At 37.8% G+C, this 10,096-nt stretch overlaps 1 long non-coding RNA gene across 1 annotated transcript; it reads left to right on the forward strand.

Annotated features, from left to right (window-relative positions):
- The first annotated feature begins 205 nt into the window (after positions 1–205).
- Positions 206–5,232, forward strand: LOC124874539. The gene is made up of 4 exons (XR_007039830.1): positions 206–406; positions 1,219–1,307; positions 4,297–4,624; positions 5,104–5,232. It is a non-coding gene; the product is annotated as an uncharacterized LOC124874539 (long non-coding RNA).
- The last annotated feature ends 4,864 nt before the right edge of the window (positions 5,233–10,096 follow it).

A 10,096-nucleotide genomic window follows, 5' to 3' on the forward strand; every position in this document is an offset into this window, starting at 1 on the left:
GGACAAATCAAAATAAATGCTTAAAAATCCAACAGATAATTTAGCCTTATATTTACATCATTTATTTAAGTTTATTTCACAATAGAAATCAGTATTAAACAAACAAATTATAATTTTTAGATATCCGTAATATTTTCAGTAAATACCAGTCAAAACTTTTGAGTATGGAAAAATTACACCAATCGGTTTCAAGAACTTTAATTATTCCTCACTCTAACTCAATAGACTTCATCTACAACAACAACTTGCAAAATTGAGTAGTTTTTAACGGGACGTACCGACATTCGCGCGCAAGAAGAGTGGAATTATGAGATTTTAACCCTGCTTTAAGCGACAACACCAGGCAAGCAACGGTCAAGGAGGCACCACGGTAAAAATCACCTGGAGGACTCCATACGCCAGTACTGTAAGTAGAGTGCTCAAAAAATGTAGCAAAAATTTTATATGTAACAATAAGAAAATGTAACAAAATATTACAAAATGTCATGTGCGAGTGTTAATGCAGCTGTTGCTTTTGAGCTCACATAGCAGAAACGGTAAAGCTGACGACTTTAATAGTGATATAAATGCTATGTAGCAAATTCTACTACATTTTGATGGTGAAATTGTGTCTTAGCATGAATTTTGTGGCCATGATAGATGATTCTGTTTTATTTTTTGACGGAGTATTTTTTTTGGCTCCCGCTAACACTGACGTCATTTGAACGTTGATTTTACGTTTTCAAACGTCAATTTGAAGTTTGTAGTAGTAGTTTAAAATGAGGTGGGTCTGAGAGATTTAAAGATTTACAATGCATTGTAATTGGGTAAAAATGTGGAAAAATCTTATGAATATAATATTTATATATATACATATGTGTGTGTTTATTCATATTGTGTGTGTGTGTGTGTGTCTGTATGTGTATGTAAAATGTTAATAGTAGAGCTTATAAAAGTAAAAGCTGGAATGTAAAAATAATACCGGTAATAATAATTATTTGAATAACCCTCTAGTCATCCACACTAATTAATAAATAATAACCTTAAGAAATAATTTCACCTTTTTAGTGTACATTTTCCATTGTAGTTGTATAATTTACATAAAAATAGTGTATCATTTTAATAGATGTATAGGATAAAACATAGTGGTTCAAAAGCTATGTACATTAATAGAAATGGCATTAAATCAGTCTTTTTGCTCCATATTGTAACACTTTTTGTCATCTTTTTTTTTTTAAGGTGGCAGCTCATGGGCTGGCAATGTAAACTTTGCAAATTTGAGGATTCTTCAAAAGGCGAGCTGCTCAAGCATTATCGACTCAAGCACGGTACCTTTGGTTGTGGCTATTCAGTACCCTGTCTTTATTTAAGCTGTCCTTGCTCCTTTAAGACATGGGGTGGCTTGCGTACACACTTGTCTAGATCCCACAAAACTGAAGAGTGTGAACGTGTGCAATCTTTCAGATGTCAAATTTGTGACTCATTTTATCCTAGAACAAAAGACTATTTTCAGCATATTAACTCCCACTTGAAAAGACATGAAACAATAGAATGTGTTTTTAACGGATGTGATTTCAAGACAAACATATACGGGACCTATGCAACACACAAAAGTAGAAAACATAAGGCCCATTCATGGGAAGACTTAAAGATTGATGTGATTGCAAAACATCCTGTTGCTACAGAAAGTGAAACTGACTTATCTCTGTTGGAATCATATGGTCACGTGGATAGTGATACCACCTTAGAGTTGGGATGTGAAAGGGATACTTCAGGTGAAATAGTAAAAGCTGTCGGTTCTCTCTTGCTAAAATTGGAAAGTATCTATAATGTCTCTTGCAAATGTGTTGATGACTTGGTGGAACAGTTTCAGTTCATCTGCACTTCATCCACTGAGTACATTCCAAAGTTAGTGAGTGATATTTTTACAAAGAATAGCTGTGCTGTTGATGAAGCTATTGTTAGTGAATTGGTTGACAAACTTCATCACTCCAATCCTTTTACTGCAGTCTTGGGTCCTGATGGTCCCTTTTCTTCTAAATTTAAGAGGGTGAAGTATTATAAGGAAAACCTCTGTGTAATTGAGCCAGTAGAGTATATTTTGGATCCAAAGGAGAATTGCAGCTTTCAATATGTGCCTGTTCTTCCATCCTTACTGCAATTATTGAAAAATGAAGACATTGTAAACAGGTTATTGACTAAACAAACTACTTCAGACTACTCACAGTTGGCATCCTTCCGTGATGGAAAATATTTCCAGTTAAACAAATTTCTTGCTAATGAAGAGTACAGTATTTCACTCATTCTGTATGTAGATGATTTTGAAATCTGCAATCCTCTTGGGCCATCACATAAAAAACATAAAATCACAGCAGTTTACTGGGTATTAGCCAATAGTCCACATGAACTGAGATTACAGTTAACATCAATTTATTTAGCTCTCCTTTGTGAAGCAAAAGATATAAAAAAATTTGGGTATGAAACTGTTTATGAGCCTCTTTTGACAGATCTCGTAACATTGGAGAGGGAAGGAGTTTTTTTACCTCAGGTTGGAAAAAATATCAGAGGTACTGTTTTTTGCATTTCAGCAGACAATTTGGGTGCTCATTCTTTGAGTGGACTTGTAGAAAACTTTTGTGGACATTACATCTGTAGGTTTTGTATTGGTGACCGTTCTGAATACCAGAAAAAAGAAGTGCATTCAGGAGCTTTTCCACCAAGAACAAAAGAGAACTACAATTTACATGTTCAGTCTGTAAAGAGAAATCCTGCTCTGGTACACTGTTGTGGTGTGAAGAAAAGTTGTCCCATCACAGAGAAATTAAGTAATTTCCATTTTGTAACTGGGTACCCACCTGACCTTCTACATGACCTTTTTGAAGGCATAATTCCTTTGGAACTAGCAATGTGTCTTAATGTGTTCATCCACAAGCAGTACTTCACCTTGACTGAACTTAACAAGTCCATCACTGAATTTCCCTACAAATTTACTAATAAAACTGATCACCCCCAACCTATCCCAGCACATTTTGCCTCTTGTAAAAGTATTGGTGGGAACGCCACTGAAAACTGGACATTGTTAAGATTATTATCATTCATTATTGGTGCAGCTATACCACTGAATGATCCAGGATGGCACATTCTCATGATATTAAAAGATATAACTGAGCTTGTAGTTGCCCCCACACACTGAGGAAAGTATTTGCTACCTAGACACACTGATATCAGAACATCGGCACAAGCTGTTGGAAGTTTTCCCGGATCAAAAATTGATTCCAAAGCACCATTTTTTGGAGCATTATCCTGATTTGATAAGAGGGTTTGGTGGTATACCTGATTTTATTATGATTTCACAGATTGTTGTTGTAGATGATAGTGTCAGTTTCATTGTGAAAATGCTCAACAGATGGTATGATGAACAATTTAGGGCATTTATATTAGAACACTCTGGAAAAATGACCCTTGTACAGCATAGTGAACTTGGGGACATGTATCCCTTGACAGCATATTTGGTGGGAGGAAAACTCATGGTGACATTGAAACGTCACATTGTTTACCAGTGTTAGGTGATGAGACTTTTAATGTCTAACACCTTCCTTTATTCAGATATATTTGTGCTGTTTCTGTCCAGATGGATTCAGTTGCCTTGAAAGTGGTTATAGAACACCGGAGTGTAAAGCTTACACTGTCCTCAGGAATACCCAGTACAGTAGAACAGTTACACAAAACTGTGAAAGAGACAGTTTGACTCATTGAAGATTTTACCCTGCATTACTTGGATGAGGAGTTTGGTGATTACTTTTCTCTCCATTCTACCAACCAGCTTCAACACAAGGGTATCATCAAAGTTGTGATTATTCCACCTGTAGTTCTTACATTGACTGCTTTGACTGAAAACCAGACAGATGTCATGAATGACAGTTCAAGCTCTGCCACTGATACGATAGCCAGCCAGACAGATAACACATCAGTATCTTCACAAGACACTATTATCCTTTCCCCACATGGAGGCACACAGAAAACATCATGGCCAAGTAAAATCACCATTCCACTTTTCTCTGGGGCAACAGAGGCCAAGAATGCCAATGAAGTGTTTGTAAAAGATGGCACTGTGCTGAACAATACTCGGATCCGATCTGAAATCATGGAAAAATTAGCTGACTACATGTACAGCTACACACCCTACCCTACAGGCCTTCAGATTGGTGAGGTGGCCGAGGCTTTAGTCAGAAACCATCCATGCCTGACAGAGCTAGGCAGTCGTAATGGCTGGCTTGGGTGGATTTACAGTCTTAAATATAAGATGGGAAAGTACAGGTCAAAGCTCCGAAACCTTGGATTTCCTGAGGTTGCCTGCAACTCACTTAAGAACAAGCACCCAGATGATCGGTCTCCTGCAAAGAATATAAAGAAAGCACGGAAAGGAGAAGTTGTGTTTCTCCCACACTATCCTGCTGGAGACAGTAAGGAACAACAAGAGCTGGACCGAAACCAACTTATCGCTGAATCAAAAAAGAGAGACAGCACAGTCATCAAGGACTTGATGTCCAGAACCTTTGCACATCGGAAACATGATGTTGTCAGGCTACAGATGAGCATCAGTGACATCAAGGACAGATGGCCCGCCTTGTTTGATGTCTCGCAAGTGAGTATTCGGAAATGTTGTATCACAATGGTCAACACATATTCTGGACTGAAAACCTGCATGTTTCACAGCTACACACTCAGTTGCACTTCATTAATTAGTTAGTTTAACCTGTACCATCTAATGCAATCAAAGACAACAGCTCTGACACATACATTTTCAATTTACGTTGACATTGTCAGAAAGCTAATAATTATATTAAGCGTCCAATCCATATACATTGAGGGGAACAAAATATTAGGAAAACTTTCCACAATGTCAACATAAACTGAAAATGTATAAGCCAAGTAAAAAGAGAATTTATTGCAGAGCTGTTGTATTGGACTGCATTAGATTGCACAGGTATACCTAATGAAGTGGCTGGTGACTGTAATATTCTTGCAGCCTAATCATCTCAGTATGAATTTAAGTTTTTGCTGAATGACAACAGATGAGTCACCAGTTATTTTTTTCTCTTTTCTCATCTCCCTGTCTTTCAGATTAGCGCAGAGTTTCAGAGGATCCCCACACTGAATCTTGAGCCAAAATTCATGGCAATGTTGGACATCTACACACCTAAACTGTTGTCCTTGTTTCAATCGAAGAAAGGTGCTGCAGGAGAGAGACAACGGGCACAAATGAATGTTCTACTTCAGGTATTAAAATGTATCCTCCTATTCAATTTATAGCTTACCTGCAATAATCATAATTCCATCTGTCTCATTCACATTTCTCTTTAAGTTAATCACCATCACTAATTACATATTCATAACCTCACAAATTACCTTTATCCCCTCTGACTCTTCCTCATTCTTCATCCTCTGCTTTTTTCCTTGGTTTTCTGTCCCTCAATCTTTCACATTCTCTGGACACCATTTTACATGATTTGTTTTCTTTTTATATCACTGCAATCCAGCTCCAGTTAAATGTTTCTAATGTAAATTATATTGAAAGGTTTGACATTAAAGTTTTTCCAAAGAAATAAACCTCTGCTTGAATGTTTACTATTGTATTTTATTAGTTCTGCAAAGTTCTTTCTGTTCTGCAGAGTGGAATCCCCATTCAACAGACACGTGAGGTTGTCATCCGATGTCTCATCAGCCATCTGGGAGAAGATGCAGATGCCTTGTTTAAGGACTTTGAGGTTAGTATAATACCGTAGTTGTCCTGATTTTTAACAATGTAAACATGGGTGACCATAGGGTTGCTGCAGTACAGCAGCTTGTTTTTTCTATACCGCACACAAAGAAGAGGCTGCTTTTCATGTAGCATAAAAAGCAGCTGCACATCAGCTGCTGTAAGAGTCATTTATAGATTGATACTGATTATTACTGTTTCATGTCTGTCCTGCTTTAAATACATTGAATGTTATTTTCTGTGTCAATTTTGTTTTTTAGAGATAAATAAATTATGAAAGCATTAATTAGTTTTCTTGTCTGTTTTTAAAAAAAGACCATAAACAAATTTGGGACCACCACACTAGTATTGTTTAGTTTGTCCACTTTATGTCTTGCTATACTTTTATGTTAATAGGTGACATTTGTCTTGTGACATGCAGGTTGAAAGTGAGCTTTAAATAGTTATCTTTATGTCTGCAGGTTGCTGCTGATGGATCAGCCAGTGTTCAAGAGGAGTTATCAGAAGAGGTGATGAAGATTTACCTGCTGAGGAAACGAGACGGGTCAATCGATGTTGGGATCGTGATTGAGGGCAACACTGTCCTCAGCAGTGTCGGGGATGTTAGCAGAGCCTGCTGCTATCTCTTGGGTCTGACCTATGCGTTAGATCTGCGATACCCCAAGAACCTCAAGTACAGCTTTGAGGTTTTCCAGAAAGTATTGCTGGAGCTAGATTCTGGAAAACCTTCCAACAAGATTCAGAGACTGAAGAATTACCTCAGTATGTAGTTGCTGGTTACAGTTCAATAAGATACTCTCTTGTTCTCTTCAATGTTAATGGAATTTTTCATTGACAAGTCTAAAGTTTGCTGACATACTGTTGTCCTAATGTTTACATAAGAGTTGAGTTTACTTTTCATAGTGAAATTGCCTTTTGAACTGGTATTTTCTGTTGTAGAGCTAGAAAAAAATTAAGTGAAATATCACTGTTTTTGGTGCATTTCAGGAGGATTCAAAATGTTCTTGCATTTCAGCAATATGCTTGTGTTCATTTCAGCCTGATGCTCACATGGACATTGTCACATCATCACTGGCGATAATTATCCATGTTGAAAGTTTTAATGCAAGCTGAGATTTCCTTTAATGCCAAGAGCCCGTTGTTCTTGGTGCATTTTAGCCAAGGTTATAGAGACCCCTTAGGGGTTCAGTTCAGCTGTTTTTACAGCATGGACATTTTTACATGTCATTTGCAAAGATAAGCTGTTTAAACTTGATATTTTATATTTGTCAAATCAGACAAATGTTTAATTAAAAATGTTGACATGTGTAGAACTGCTTTGTTTATTTTATTTTATTTGATATCGACCTGAAATACATCTAGATTAAAGAGTTAATACTTTCTAAAGAAATAAGTAAATGTAACACATTTATTCTGATATTTGATGGTCCAGTATGAAGTACACTATGTTAAAAACATTAAGTAAATGTAGCAGAAATTTTTGGTTAAACAATAATCTAATTTTCAGTTGCATCTAATTAACATTTGAATTATATCTACTCAATTTTATGAGTGGTTTGAACTTAGTGTTACTATTGCATAGACTTAAAATTCTAATTAAATCAACTCAATTTTATATTTCATGGTACTCAATGTAATTGTTCAGATCTGCTTTTTAAAAAAAATTACATTTACTTAATTCATAAGGTAAATCTAAATGATTTCACAGCTTTCAAATGTACTCAATATTTTAAGTGTAAAAATGTTACACAGATAAAATTGAGTAGAGCATAGTTAAAGTTTTTAGAGTGTAGCAAGCAGTGAGGTTGAAGACAAAGAAAATGGGGAATTTCACCATGAGGTTATTTTAGCAGTCCAGTCTCACAGCGCACCTGCGCTGGCTCTCAGATAGTAAATACCCCACAAAACACACACAGAGCTGGGATCGCAGCGGCTTCCAGATGTCAACACAGCACATCAACATTTCAATAACAAGGTTACATGCACATATCATTCAGAACACATTAGATTCTAACTGCACTAAAAATCTCCTCTACCTATTATTCCTAATAAATAAATAAAAAGATTAAAGGATGGGTATTACTTGTTGTCGGCTTTCTTCTGAGCGGGGTCGAGCGAGGAAGGGGGGTAGGAGGGGGGGGGGGGGAGAGAGAGTTGGAAGTTAACTGTGCGTCCACAATTAACTTCAGGAAAAGCGGTCAATCTTCGTCCTCTGGCCTCCTTGGCGAAAAGGAAAAATATGATCTGACCGTCAAAAGTCAACTTCGGATGAAACACGGTGGCGGTTCGTCTCCTCGAAACTCCGTGTTTTTAGTTACATGTTAAACTCACGTCTTCAAAGTAAAATTTCTGGCCTTCCTAGTCCAGAAACCTCAGTTATGAAGTGTTCGTTGGCCAACGAGAGAGAATAAATGAGATCCACTCAGGACTCTTCTCCAGGTGATGCTTCAGATGTTGGTAACCGAACCCGGTCTCCAGCTGAAAAGCGGGGGTTCAAAATGGAGGCCCCATTATATAGCGTCTTGTGACGTCAGACTTGGGACGCCTCGTCATATCAGTCGTAGTGTTCGACGGGATATGTCGGAGCGGACAGTCCTGGATACAAAATGGCCGATGCCGTTGGAAAGGCATAGTGATGTCCGACAACATGCACATGGTCCAATATTCAGCAAACAAGTGGTCCAACAATTACTTTAAGAAATGAAGGTCAGTCAGTCCGTACAATTGGGAAAACCTTGAAAGTGTCCCCAAGTGCAGTCGCAAAAACCCATCAAGTGCTACAAAGAAACTTGCTCACATGAGGACCGCCCCAGGAAAGGAAGACCAAGAGTTACCTTTGCTGCGGACGATAAGTTCATCCGAGTCACCAGCCACAGAAATCGCAGGTTAATAGCAGCTCAGATTAGATAACAGGTCAATGCCACACAGAGTTCTAGCAGCAGAGACATCTCTAGAACAACTGTTAAGAGGAGACTTTGTGAATCAGGCCTTCATGGTAAAATAGCTGCTAGGAAACCACTGCTGAGGACAGACAACAAGCAGAAGAGACTTGTTTGGGCTAAAGAACACAAGGAATGGACATTAGACCAGTGGAAATCTGTGCTTTGGTCTGATGAGTCCAAGTTTGAGATCTTTGGTTCCAACCACCGTGTCTTTGTGCGGCGCAGAAGAGGTGAACGGATGGACTCTACGTGCCTGGTTCCCACCGTGAAGCATGGAGGAGGAGGTGTGATGGTGTGGGGGGGCTTTGCTGGTGACACTGTTGGGGATTTATTCAAAATTGAAGGCATACTGAACCAGCATGGCTACCACAGCATCTTGCAGCGGCATGCTATTCCATCCGATTTGCGTTTAGTTGGACCATCATTTATTTTTCAACAAGACAATGACCCCAAACACACCTCCAGGCTGTGTAAGGGCTATTTGACCAAGAAGGAGAGTGATTGGGTGCTGCGCCAGATGACCTGGCCTCCACAGTCACCAGACCTGAACCCAATTGAGATGGTTTGGATCTATGGGATCCAAACCATCTATGGGAACTCCTTCACGACTGTTGGAAAACCATTTCAGGTGACTACCTCTTGAAGCTCATCAACAGAATGCCAAGAGTGTGCAGAGCAGTAATCACAGGAAAAGGTGGCTACTTTGAAGAACCTAGAATAGAAGACATATTTTCAGTTGTTTCACACTTTGTTGTTCAGTATATAATTCCACATGTGTTAATTCATAGTTTTGATGCCAAACATTTGGTCTGTACTATATATATATAGTACAGACCAAATGTTTGGACACACCTCAATCAAAGAGTTGTCTTTATTTTCATGACTATGAATATTGTAGCTTCACATGTGGAATTATATACTGAACAAAACAACTTTTGCATAAGGTTTAGGAGCTGGATGTCTTGATCATTTCTGCCTCTTCCATATTCAGTCTCCCTCTTTTATGTCCTTAAATACACATCTAATACATTATCTATATTCTGTAACTTACAAAATGTGTTGCATCTAAATATAATGTATGTATGTCCAGTAGCATTAATGGTAAATTGTATTCATGTGATAGGCCTGAGATCCTTTACCTTCTCCGAGCCTATATGTTGCTTGCAATGATGATCACAAAAATGTTACCTAAATAGTCAAACTCAGTCCCATTTGGTGGAACTACTACCTTCTATATTTTGGTTTTTAAGTTTAAATATAATTTAACCATTATATGTTTCTTTACTGTCAATTTAAATCTTCTTTACTTTGTGTGACTTAGCCACAAATGTTATCTGCTTAACTGCACTGTAGAGCTTAAACTTTCAATTACCTATGAGCTATTCAGAAGAAGCATATGAATCTTACTGGAACT

The sequence above is a fragment of the Girardinichthys multiradiatus genome, chromosome 9 (assembly GCF_021462225.1).
Source record: "Girardinichthys multiradiatus isolate DD_20200921_A chromosome 9, DD_fGirMul_XY1, whole genome shotgun sequence".
Taxonomy (NCBI): Eukaryota; Metazoa; Chordata; class Actinopteri; order Cyprinodontiformes; family Goodeidae; genus Girardinichthys; species Girardinichthys multiradiatus.